This window comes from Ambystoma mexicanum, chromosome 5q, assembly GCF_040938575.1.
Source record: "Ambystoma mexicanum isolate Mex_15411 chromosome 5q, UKY_AmexF1_1, whole genome shotgun sequence".
Taxonomy (NCBI): domain Eukaryota; kingdom Metazoa; phylum Chordata; class Amphibia; order Caudata; family Ambystomatidae; genus Ambystoma; species Ambystoma mexicanum.
Window position 1 is genome coordinate 519088820 of NC_090933.1, and position 12864 is coordinate 519101683.

At 49.3% G+C, this 12864-nt stretch overlaps 1 protein-coding gene across 1 annotated transcript in view; it reads right to left on the bottom strand.

Moving 5' to 3' along the window:
* The window catches only part of LOC138497494 (ethanolaminephosphotransferase 1-like), a 664324-nt gene that overhangs the window by 477160 nt on the left and 174300 nt on the right, over positions 1 to 12864 (bottom strand). The gene's annotated exons all lie outside the window — the stretch shown is intronic.

Below are 12864 nucleotides of genomic sequence, written 5' to 3' on the forward strand. Positions count from 1 at the left end.
AAGACAGCAGCAGATCCAGCCACTACTCCCGGGACGACCGGCGCTCGTCGGAAGACACGCGACGCTCCCACAGAAGGCATTACGTCCGATACATAGAAACGCGATCCCCCACCAGCAAAGACACCCCGTCCTCAGGGGATGACCAGAGGAAAAAGGGCTACGTGTGGGCCGACAAGACTAACACGACAGCCACACAGCACAGCCCTATACTCACATTAAATGTAAACAACACGCCGGTGAAGTTCCTCATAGACACCGGGGCCACAGTGAATATCATTAATGAACAAACCTATGAAGCACTGACTCCGCCTCCCAAAATCAAGAAGGCCGAGATAGACATTTACCCGTATGGATCCACAATGCCCCTACCGTGCAAAGGCACAATAACAGCGTGGTGCACCCACAAAGACCACTCTGCGAAAATCCCGTTACATATCCTCAAAACGGAAGCCGATAGCGGCTGCATCCTAAGCTTCAGGACAGCTGTGGAGATGGGCCTGGTACACATTCTCTATCAGCTGATGGCCCACAAGTACTTTGCCAAACCGGAGATTATTGAACAGACCTTCCCTAAACTATTGCACGGCCTAGGAAAATTAAAGCACCGGAAAGTACACCTGCATATAGACCCACTCATCAAACCAGTAGCCCAACACTACCGCGGGATTCCATTTAACATTCAAAGACAAGTGGAAGAAGAACTCGATAAACTGATCAAGATGGACGTTATTGAACCAGTGTCGGGGCCCACCCCCTGGTCTCACCCATCGTCCCAGTCCCCAAGAAGACACCGGATGGGTCCATCCATCTGTGCGTCGACATGCGCAGAGCAAACACCGCCATAGAGAGAGAGAGACACCAGGCGCCCAGGATCACAGATATGATCCACCTCCTACATGGATCAAGGGTTTTCTCAAAACTGGACCTGACGAAAGGATATCACCAGATCGAAATTGCAGCCGAATCCCGATATATCACCACGTTCGTCACCCACCTTGGGTTATTTCAATACAAAAGACTCAGTTTCGGCATCTCTTCAGCGGCTGAAATCTTCCAAGAAGAGATTCACAAAGTAATTCGGCACATCCCAAACTGTCTGAATTATTCAGATGACGTCCTGGTGTATGGCAAAACGCAGGAAGAACACGACAGGGCGCTCCACAAAGTATGTCAGGCGATGGAAGAGGCCGGCCTCACACTAAACAAGGCGAAGTGTGAATTCTCCAAGGGATCCTTGAGATTCTTCGGTCACATCTTCTCAGGGAAAGGCATGAGGCCGGACCCAGAAAAAGTAGAAGCTCTGAACTCTGCCACTCCCCCCCGTGAACACAACGGATCTGCGCTCGTTCCTGGGCCTAGCTAGCTATTGCTCCAGATATCTAAAGGACTATGCCACAGTCAGCAACCCCCTTCGACTGCTCACGCGTAAGGACACACCGTTCATATGGTCGCAGGAGTGTCAAGAGGCGTTCGAAGCCATCAGGAGCGCCATTTCACAGGCAGAGGACATGGCGTACTTTGATGCCCGACGAGACACCGAGGTGATTGTAGACGCCAGCCCGGTAGGCCTTGGTGCCATCCTGACACAAAAAGATCCGGAAGAACCACGAAATGTCCACATAGTCGCATACGCCAGCAGGAGTCTAACAACCACAGAACAGGCATACTCCCAGGTGGAAAAGGAGAGGTTGGCGGTAGTATGGGCCTGCGAGTACTTTCACCTGTTCCTCTTCGGCAAGAGATTCACAATAGTCACGGATCACCAGGCCCTCCTGACCATCTACGGAAACCCCAAAGCCATCATGCCACCAAGGATAGCCAGATGGGGCCTGAGGCAACAAGATTACCAGTTCACGGTAAAACATCAGCCCGGAAAGGAGGACAATCCGGCCGACTATCTTTCCTGTCACCTCGCGACATCCACGGTGTCTCAAACCTCCATCGCGGACGCGTACATTAACTACGTCATTCATCACCTACAACCGCTGCCCATAGGATGGGCAGAGATAGCAGCTCAGTCGGAATCGGATCCGGCACTACGCATCGTCAGACATTGCCTACTAACAGACAAAAGGGCCCTCATGAGGCAGCAAGCGAAGGCGGAAGCGGACGAAGTCAAGGAAGAGGTGAAGGGGCTACATCTAGTCCGTGACAAATTGACAGTGGTGGAGGGCATGGTACTACTAAAAGGGTGCAAGGTCGTCATTCCAAGGACACTCTGGGAGAGGACGATACACCTGGCCCATGAAGGACATCGCGGGGTAGTGGCCACGAAACGACTTCTCCGGCAGAAGGTGTGGTTCCCACAGCTCGACAGCCTAGTAGAAACCATCGTAGGGGGATGCCACATCTGCGCACAGGTAGCTCCGCTGCCACACCCGAATCCGTTACAAATGTCACCGCTTCCCACTAAAGTATGGGAGGAGCTAGCAGTGGACCTGTTCGGACCATTGAATGACGGCACGCACGTCGTGGTACTCATGGATGAACATTCGAGATACCCCGACGCCCAGATCGTGGAAAGCAGTGCAACGTCGAGCGTTATCCCCGCCCTCGACCGGATGCTGTCAGCATACAGGATCCCCAAAGTCATAAAGTCAGACAACGGTCCCACCTTCATAAGTCACGAGTTTCAAAAATGTGCACGATACATGGGATTCAAACATCAAAGGATAACACCCCGATGGCCTCAGGCAAATGGCATGGTCGAAAGATTCATGACCAACGTCAAGAGAACACTACAGATCGCCCACATCCAAAACAAACCCTTCGAGTAGGCCCTCAATCAACTGCTCAGGGAGTACCGTCATGCGCCACACAGCACCACAGGCATATGCCCGGCAGACCTGCTATTCCGGAGGCCGATCACCACAAGGCTACCAGAGGACCCAAGACCCAAGGGCGCGACAAGCCTTGAACGAGAAGCAAGAGTCAATGACGAAAGGAACAAAGCGCAAATGAAGGAAGCAACGGACAGAAAGAGAAGGGCGTGAGAAAACCTCATGCAGCCAGGTGACGAAGTATGGGTCAGACAACCCAAACACAGAAAGGAAGAAGCAACCTTCGCACCCACCCCCCTCGTCATCACTCACAAGAAAGGAACAATGGTCACAGCACAAAGAAGTGACTGCACGTCCATAACCCGAAATAGCTCACAGTTTAAGCGGGTAAGGCCCCACCACGGAGAGTGGTGGGAATGGGACAGAGACAGTGACGAGGATGGTCCGTCAGAGGAACCCTAGCAAGGAGACGCCGAGGAGTCGGAGACCGAAAGGGACAGCGCAACCCCTGCCAGAGACTGTGCGACACCGTGCGGGGCGAGACGTCCTCAGAGGAGCCGCATCAAGCCGCTCCGCCTTATAGAAGAAATGGGGTAAGGAGACAGAAGCATCTCGCATATTAAAAAGGGGGGAGATGTCAGCCCACCCGCATCGTTGTGTTGGGCCAGCCACCATTGCGGCCGTAACGTAAGGACGTCCAGGACGTGACGTCAGGGGAAGGGGAGGGACGGAAAGGGAGTTCGGCAGTTGCCGCCAAAGTAGAATAAAGGAAGGTTGTATGCATACCTGGCTCCCACGTGTTATTGCAGCGAGGCCTGCGCGCGCGGCATATTACTCGGGCTGAGGCCCGACATATTTCTTTTTTTTTTTTTATGAGGGACAATGGGGACAGGGACATCGTAGGGGTTCTTCCTCCTTTCTCGTCACCATTATTGTGGGGCCGGCCGTGGTCACACAGCTGGCCTCACTGGTGCTTGGGGGGCCGAGCACCATGTTGGTGTGCCGGGGTCACCAAGACTTACTTGGTTTCAGGGTAGGACCCTGTGAGGCTGTGGGGACACAGCCTGGGTGCCCGAGCACTTTGGATGACGGCAGCATCCTGGATGGTGGGTGCCTGGGATGGCACCAGGCCGGTCTGGGGGGCCCAGACCAGCAGGGACCTACAGGACTGTGAACACACGACATTGGCCTGCAGGCTAGGGCTGCAGGACAGTGATCACATGGTGTATGCTTGGAGACCTAGAATGAGAGACTGAGACAACAGATGTTCCATGGTTGGAGTCTGCAGCTGTTGTCCTGCACGTGCCTGCAGGGGCTCCTTGTATTAACTTGGGCCATGACACAGTCATGGCCCATCTTAAAAGGGCATTACACATTGGGAGGGACCCACAATACAGATAGGAGGGTCACACATAATATTGAAAATAGGAGGATTCTGTTTGAACCCAATGGTTTTCGGCTAGCATTAAAATGACCTCCTGTTGGGAAACCATTGGTTTTTCGTCAGTGGAGAGTGGCGGAAAGAGTAACCGTGCTCTCTGCCTCGCTCTCCCTGCAAAAATTATGAAAATGACCCAGAGTGCTTTAAAGCCTTCTGTTAGCACCCCTTTTTGTGCTCCAACACATGCCCCGCCAAGTTAAACCTAAGCAACATGCACTTAGGAGACATGATATGACAGGTTATTTATAACGCTTAATACCCAGAGGTTTCTAAGCACGGACCCAGGGATCAAACCTGTGTTGCTTCTTGTTCTCTTGCTTCCAAGGCGAGCACGTTGCTGCTGAGCTATCCTCCCACGACTCTATTACACATACCGGCAAACAGACAGGGATTGCAAGGAAAAGCAAAAGGGGACATGGGGTGCTCAGACGCTCCTAGTATTAGACACACGTTCATAAAGCTGACACACTGTGCTAGGTCCACATATAAGACAAGCAAGGGGAGGGTGTGTGAGCTTCACACCTTCATGGCATCACATGAGGAAAATGAAAGACTGGGCTCAGTTGGATGAGGAAACCCCTTTGGTATGACGGTGATGCCACAGACTCTCCTGATCAAATGGGGACCTCAAAAGGCTAAAACATGAAGGGAGGATAACGTACTACACAAGAAACCTGACCGGGAAGAAGTAGGAGTAGTGATTACAGGACATAAAGAGAACATGAGCATTAAAGCATGCAGGAAATCAAATGGAAGACACACCACATATTTTCAACCATTGGGGAACAGGGAAGATGTCTCGGGGGGCGGGAGGGGGGGTTTGAGGGGACCGGGAACAATCCCTGATTGTGGGTGAAGGAAGAGGCGCAGAGAAAAAACAAAAGCAAGCCCCAAACCACCCCAACCCGAGAAGGAAAGGAGCAGGTAAACCATGAACAAACACCAATACTTATAACTCCCCACCCAGAAGAGGAAAGGAGTGACAAACTAGAAATAAAAATGGGACAACTCTCAGAGGAACAGAGGTAGACTGCAGAACACAGACGGGGCAAGAACCATAGAACACAGCCAAACTGTGCTGTTCAGGATCGGGCAAGCACTGGGTAAGTGCTGGCTCAAACAAAGAGCCATGCTAGAAATTGACTCTAGGAAACAGGAAATACTGATAAGCAAAGAAATATCGATTTATAAATGGGCAGCTTTCAACTACGGAGATCTATACCACCAGGGGGTTTTGACTGACATCAGTTTTCCCTTTCCTCCCTCCCCCCTGCCCTCCCCAGCCCACTTACCTTCTGCCTCCTTTGTCCCCGGTGGGGGTCGATGGCAGCCTCCAGCCGTGTGGAGGGTCGGAGCGGGGCCATCCCCGCTCCACGCCTCCACACGGCTGGAGGCTTCCATCGTCCCCCGCCAGGGATGCAGGTAAGTTTTTTTTTTTTCATTTTTTCCCCTCCCTCCCTCTCAACCCCACTTACCCTCTTCTCCTTTTTTTTCAGGAGCGGACGCGCTGGGAACACATCTGTTTCCAGCGAGTCCACTCCTGATTGCCGCCATGGAAAGGGGAAACGGGCTCCGTTTTCCCTTTCCCGGCGGCCATTTTCTTGGTTATTTTTCTTTTTTTTTTCTTTTTTTCTGTCACAAAACGTTTCGGGACAGAAAAAAATGCTTTTAGTGCCCCGGTCATGCAAATCTTGCGGGGCGGGTTACTAAAAGCAATATGACCCTTGCGGCGGGGGCATTACAGACTCAGGTAATGCCCGGGGCCTTCGTATAACTTTGTATAACTATGGGCCCCGGGGCATTACCTGAGTCGGTAATGTCCCCACCGCTCGGGTCATATTGCTTAATTAAACAAATTCTATCTTCCATCACCCAATAGCAACTCAATAAAGAGAAAGAAATACCTGCTAGAGAAAATACTGCATCGCCCTCCTATGATGTCACAGACGTTCATTATGAATACTATAATCCTCCGCCATTATGTCATAGTAGAAGGATGTAGTATTTAGAAAGGCAAATAGCTGCATGTGCCTTGTCTACATCTAATAAAGCTCTGAACATTCTCACAGCTGCAAGCTGCTTGATGCCCGCCAAGACGAGCCCCCACCTTAGTAAAGGAAACTTCCCAAAAATATGAATTTCCTGACAGTCTCACTCAGGCGTGGAGCCCCGCACAGAAAGGAGTCCGTATAACACAGTTAAAAGCTTGTGGAATGAGAAATATCCCCTCACTCACATAACTAACCATTTGGAGATTGGCAACTTCCAGATGCTTCAAAATACCACAATCCAGTACTACCGATGAGCATTGTAACCTTCGGTCCTTCACCTTATATCCATCGCAGTCTACCCTCTGGTTCATCCATTAATCCTGAGAAGCTTCCACTTCCAAAGACTAATGGCCTCATCATGAGTTGGGCGGTATCCCAGTCGAGATACCGTCCAACTTTATTTGCGTTAGTGCCCACCTGGCGGTAATTGCACCAAAAAGGGGCCTTTTTCCAGCTCTGAGCTGGGGGTAAACACACCAGACTTGAGATTGGGCGGAGCGGTAAATACAGCGAGAACACTGTTACCGCCGCATTTAATGACTACTGCCCAACTCTTCATGAGGCCCTAAATTGGCACGCTGGATACATACAACAAAATCGAAATTCAGTAAATCCGGAATAAGAATCTATAATAAGGAATCGCACCAGGGGAACAGACACAAACAAGAACCCTGCAACAATGACCAAGGCTGTCATGACCACTGTGAGGGGGCACAAGTTGTGCCACAAGCAGGTTCCCACCAGAACCCTGAGGGCCTTAAAACCACTGCAAAACGGCTCCTGGAGCCAGTCCTGGCGCCTTTGGCACCAGGCTCATATCTAGGAAGGAAGGGCTGTTCAAACTAGGTTCCATTTATGTACATGGGCCTTTAAATCCAACATGGAAGCACCGACACAGTCTAGTTCTAAGAACCAAGCCATGCGCTCTAGTGTTTTGGGTGTGGCAAGCCTGGAACTACTTTCCTTGGTACTACTTTACCTGGGCTATATAAACCACACCCTGACTGCAGAACACGCATCGTGTTATTCTGCAACCAGCAGCGTGATGCTCACAGTGTCCAGCTCCTGGTCTTCAGCGTCTTCCTGTAATCCTGCAAGAACAAGAACCAGATTATTCTGTTTTACCTGAGAAAACACCATCCAGCACTCAGCATCTCAACTGGGCTGCAATCTGTGGAAACTAAGAGAAGAAGAAACATCACTCACCTGTGAGTACTAGCTTAAGGACTTCCGGCGAACCGCTACCACAGCTGCTGTTCGAACATTGCGACCTGCAATAACGAGAAAGGGAAAAACAATATTAGAACACACGCTTCCAAAACATCGAATTCCATCAGTCTTACCTGAATTCCATCGCGCTACGCTACGCTTCCATCCGGAGCACCACAGCAACATCTGCAAAGGAAAAGAGACATATTCAGGTTCGCTTTCAATATTGAACAAACGCACAGCGCTGTACTTACTTAACTGATTCCAGGGGCCTGTTTTTCTTCACGCTCTCATCCACTCGCAGCACCCCAGTGGCCTGTGAGGAGAAGAAGAAGAAAACGCAACTCGGACAGCTCGCCAACTAACGTCAAGCGCCCCTGCACAAGAAACGCAGGGCGGATAGCTCACCCTACAAATAACTAAGATTCATTATTCAGCACTGGGCAACTACGCATCCAGGGCTCCAGATCTCAGAACCTTCCAGACGCCCCCGGGGATATCAGGTGAGTGTAACAACGGCCAGACTGAAGAGAATGTTTGTAGTCTGTAAACCGCACGCCCTACAGGCCCCCATACTTGAGGCAGCATTCAAAAAGTCACCTCCTGCATGTAGGGCTTTGGGGGCGCGGCCTAGATAAGTGCACAGTTTATGTGCCTGAGCGCAGCAGGTAAGTGGGCTATGCGGAGATGCTGCCATGGGGTGGGGGAGTGGGCCACTGGAGAAGGCCGTTTACAAAAGGCTGACCTTGTGGATGCAGCTTTTTCGGTCTAGAATCTGCAAGTTTGGCCTTTTGTAACTGGCCTTCGGACATAGCTCCGAAGAGAACAGAGGTTTTCAAAGCTGACTAATACTTGTATGCCTCTGATGTGATCGAGTCCTAGATCAAATGCTAGTACCTGCCAGTGACCAGTGTTCTGCATCCTTCGCCCATCCTTAGCCTGCATGTGTGGCGACGAGGCAGTGCGCAAGGCATTCTTGGAAGCATAGTCGTTTGAGTTAAAAGGCATAGTGGCCTCGTATATGTCAAAATGGATTCAGTTTTTAAATGCGATCCTTGTGTTCCCAGATCACCTCAGCTATATGACATATGATTTGGAAGTCACATACTAGTTTAGTTTAGTTTAGTTTATTTATTTGTATAGCGTGGCCTAACCCTGAGGTATCGGGGCGCATTCATCTTAGAGCATAAAATAGGTTACACATACAATAAGAACAAACAGTTACAAGGGAAGAGCATAGATACAAAGTGAAGACCAGGTTACATAGTGGTCAAAGCAGGAAGTCAATGCAAGTATTACAGATACATTAAATGGATGAGGCAACCCATACTCTATTGGCCACAGAGATGGCGAGGCTGAGAAGCAGAGTATTATCCTTGTTGGGTGAAGAGCAAATCCTTCACCTTGGCTCTAAAAGACCAAAAGGAAGATTCAGCTCTGTCTGTGGGGAGCGAGTTCCAGCACTTTGCTGCTAGCACAGGGAAGCTCGCTCCACCAGCTGTTTTCAGGTTAAACTTGGAGATGTTCAGTTGGTGTAAGTACGGGGCTCTGGTAGGTCTGGTGGAGCACTGTCTTGAGAATTTGTCAGAAAGGTATTGGAGCGCTGATGGGGATAGGCATTTGTGGGTAATGACAAGGGTATGTAGTTTAATTTTATCACGTATTGGAATCCATCGAGCATCCTTTCTGATGGTGGAGATATGGGTGGTACGTGGAAGGTTGAGGGCACATCTAAGGGCATTGTTCTGGAGAACTTGTGATTAGTGGAGCCGAGAAGTAATGTATTTCAGTAATCCAATTTTGACAGAATCAGTGCCCTCGCTCGAACGAGGCAACTGTTAGTAGACAGAAAGGGTTTGCATGCATTGATGAGTTTATTGGTGTAGGCCGTGGTGGAGACAGTAGAGTTTATTTGCTTTTTGAGCGAGAGAGTGGAGTCAAGGTAGACACCCAAGATTTTGACTTCTTTGGCGACTTTAATGTTGTTGCCATCAATGGTGAATGACTGGTAACGGGGGTCAAGCTTGTTGAGACGGGCCGGGGATCCGACGATCAACAGTTCCGTCTTGTCGTCGTTCAAACAAAGGCTGAGGGTAGCCATCCAAGCCTGGATTTTGAGGTAAATTTCATTAAGTTTTACAACATCTTTTTCATAGCAACCGGAGAGGGTGATGAGGACCTGGGTGTCGCCTGCATAGTTCGTATATGTGACACCGAGATTGTCAACACGGTCAAAGAGAAGCTTAGTCAAGATATTGTAAAGCATGGGAGAGACACAAGACCCTTGGTGGACTTCACATTGGATAGGGACTGGGTCATCCGCAGCAGAAGGTGCGAAGACCCTGGTTGTTCCAATGGAACGGAATGATTGGATCCAATTAGAGGCACTCAGGAAGAATGCTGCAGCCAAAGTGAGGTGTTTGGTTAGGATTTGATGATCGACCAGGTCGAAGGCTGCCGACAAATCCAACAGGAGCAAGATGGCCAGCTTGCCCTTGTCTTTGGCTTCATCCATTTGGATTTTTAGGTCCAGGAGGGATGTTTCAGTCCAATGCCTAGGTCTAAAGCCAGATTGTCGCACACCTAGGAGGTTGTTGTCTTCCAAATGTTGTTGTATTTGGAGATATGCTACTCTATCTAGAATCTTCAGAAGAAAAGGGACAGTCATAATAGGTCTATAGTTAGTCGGGATGTTGGGGCCTAGATTACTTTTTTGAGTAGTGGCATGACCCAGACTTCTTTAAGGTTATTATGGACTGACAAGTTCTTAAATGAGGAATTAATCAAGTTAGTAGTACATGGTGCTAGATCTTTGGCACCATCCTTGATAATTGAGGCTGGGCAAGAATCACCTTGACAATCCAAGGGTTTGAGGCTTGAAATTATATTTACTACTTTGTCCATAGAAACTGGGGAGAAGTGGAAATGGGGACAGGAAGTTTGAGGAGGACTAGGCATATTGCGTAGATGGGCTTTAGGAGTAAGGGTAGCCTTTTTAGATTCTATCTTAGCTTGCAGGAGAGCTATTTTGTCTGATAAGGCTTGCTGGATGTTCTCACACCAAGTTTATCCTTGATGCAGTCATTCGTGGGCAGCGCCAGGGATTCTAATTCTCTTAAGATAGAAAAAAGTTCTTTCGTACCAGATTTAGCGTTCTGAATTCTGGTATTGAATATCTCCTTTTTTGTGTTAGAAATGGCAGCTTTGTATGTGGCAGCTGCGATGGTAAAATGTTTCCTTGGTGGGGAGGAGGGAGCTATTCTCCAGCTGGCTTCCGAGATTCTTTTAATATCACGCAGCGCTTTTAGTTCTGCAGAGAACCATTTGTTTAGGTGGGCGGTCGGTTTAGACTTTCTCAGTGTTAGGGCTTGTTCCAAGGTAACGTTATAGAGGTCAACCAGGGAGGCTGGGTCTGAGATGGTGTTGGGCTGAAGGTTGGTCATTGGCTGAAGGTCTGGTCTCAAATTTGCTAGTGTTATGTTACGTTTGTTCCTAGACAACACTTGTGGTGCAATGATGGTAGGTATGCTGAGGTGAGTATCTTTGGGTATGGTAAAGATAATAGTGATGGTCTGTCCATGCACAGGGTATGATGTTAAATAAAGAGATATCACAGTTGGAATCAGCCAGCCAATCCAGTCTCCTGCCTCCTGGTGTGGGTGGGCTTGATGATACGTTGAGTGAATTCTTATTGTGTGATGGTATCATCAAGCAGGGAGGCATTAGCATTGTTCGGGTCATGAAGACCTAGGTTAAGGTCGCCCAATAAAATTATTTGTGTGCTGGATTTGGTATTAGAAGATGGAAGATGTCTCCCTCGAAGGAGGAGATGGCACCTGGGGGTCGATAAATGAGGTGGAAGTATGGTATGGGTGTTAGAGAGGGAGAGTTTGACTGAAAGGAGTTCAGCTGATGGTAGTCCTGTATTGGGAACTTCTCTGAGGTTCAAATGGGATTTCGCTATGAATGCCACTCTGCCTCCTTTTCCTGTATTTCTGTCTGCACGGATAATAATTGCACCCAGCTACCCAAGGGTTTGGGTGCATTACCAAATAAACCAACAAACAAACAAAACAAATAGTGTAGTTCTCAGGAATGTCAAGAGATAGAGCGGGCCTGCAGCCGGGTGTAACCAGGTTTCTGTGACCGCAATGAAGTCCAGATAGTTGGATGTAATCAGGTCAGCAATGTCAGGGGCATGTGCCACTAGGGAGCGTGCATTGATAACAGCTCCCTTGAGGGTGGGGATGGCGGTGACGGGATCCCCGTGAGGGGTATCGTGAGACGTGATGGGACTGATGTCACTGTGTAGGCCAGAAGGTGCAGGGGGAGGCAATATGTTGGACTCGCTAGGATTGTATAGTACAGGTATCCAACGGGACTTCGCCTTAGAGCAGAAGCGCGACCCTGGTCTTGCGTTTCCCAAAGGGGTGGGGCAGGGAATCAGCGGAGTTGGAGGGGTAGCAAAGCGGGTGATCCATTATGTAGGCGTGAGCGGCAATTCAATGGTAGTAATGTCTAGTGGCAGAGATGCTGGAGGAACTTGAGGCAACGGGTCAGGTAGGAAATTCGTGGGTGCTATGGCCTGAAATAGAGGGAGAATAGTCGCCATTAGCAGTGTCACTCCCCTTAAAGCAGTCATAGCTGGCAGGTGCGATACTGGGCAATGGTGCTGGGCGCAAGAGGTAGGCGGAGAGTTAATGAGCTGGCAGCAATAGAGTAGCCACAATACTGTCCAATCTCAATATAGATCCAGTACTGTAAATGACACTTACACAACACTAAGGCAGTTGATTTGCACAAGGATTCTGATCTGACTAGATATGTCCCCAACCATGCCTCAAAGAAACAGAGGCGTTGCTGGGGGGCTGAGGGGGCTATAGCCCAGGGTCTTCTGGTTGTAGCCCTGAGTCCCGACAGTCCCGACATTAGCGCAGCTCCATATCTTTTCCAGACCTGGCAACACCCCAGGTTGTGAACCAGAGCAAAGGGAGAGAATTGATCCAAAAAACAAGCCTTCAATTGTCAAAAGGAGCCAGGGGACGCAGTTGCCAAGTGATGTAAGATGGGAGTGGCCTCAATACTGTATTGGTCGGATTCAAAGTCCCTCGATCTGTTTGTGTACATGCACACTACTTTTCACTTCTATAGTATCTATGGCTGCATGTAGATGTACAACACACTAGACTGTATTTCATCCATCTGTGCCTTTCAAGCCAAATACTTGTGTGTTCATTGAGCTCTCATGAAGACGGCATGTTTAACACTGTATAAAAAAACATTTCGTGACCGGCAAAGCATATTCACATTACAAAGCTAAAGACATGTCATATCCAAAAGCTGTGCAATGTATAACATATTGATTTGGTTGGCTGAGCAATCG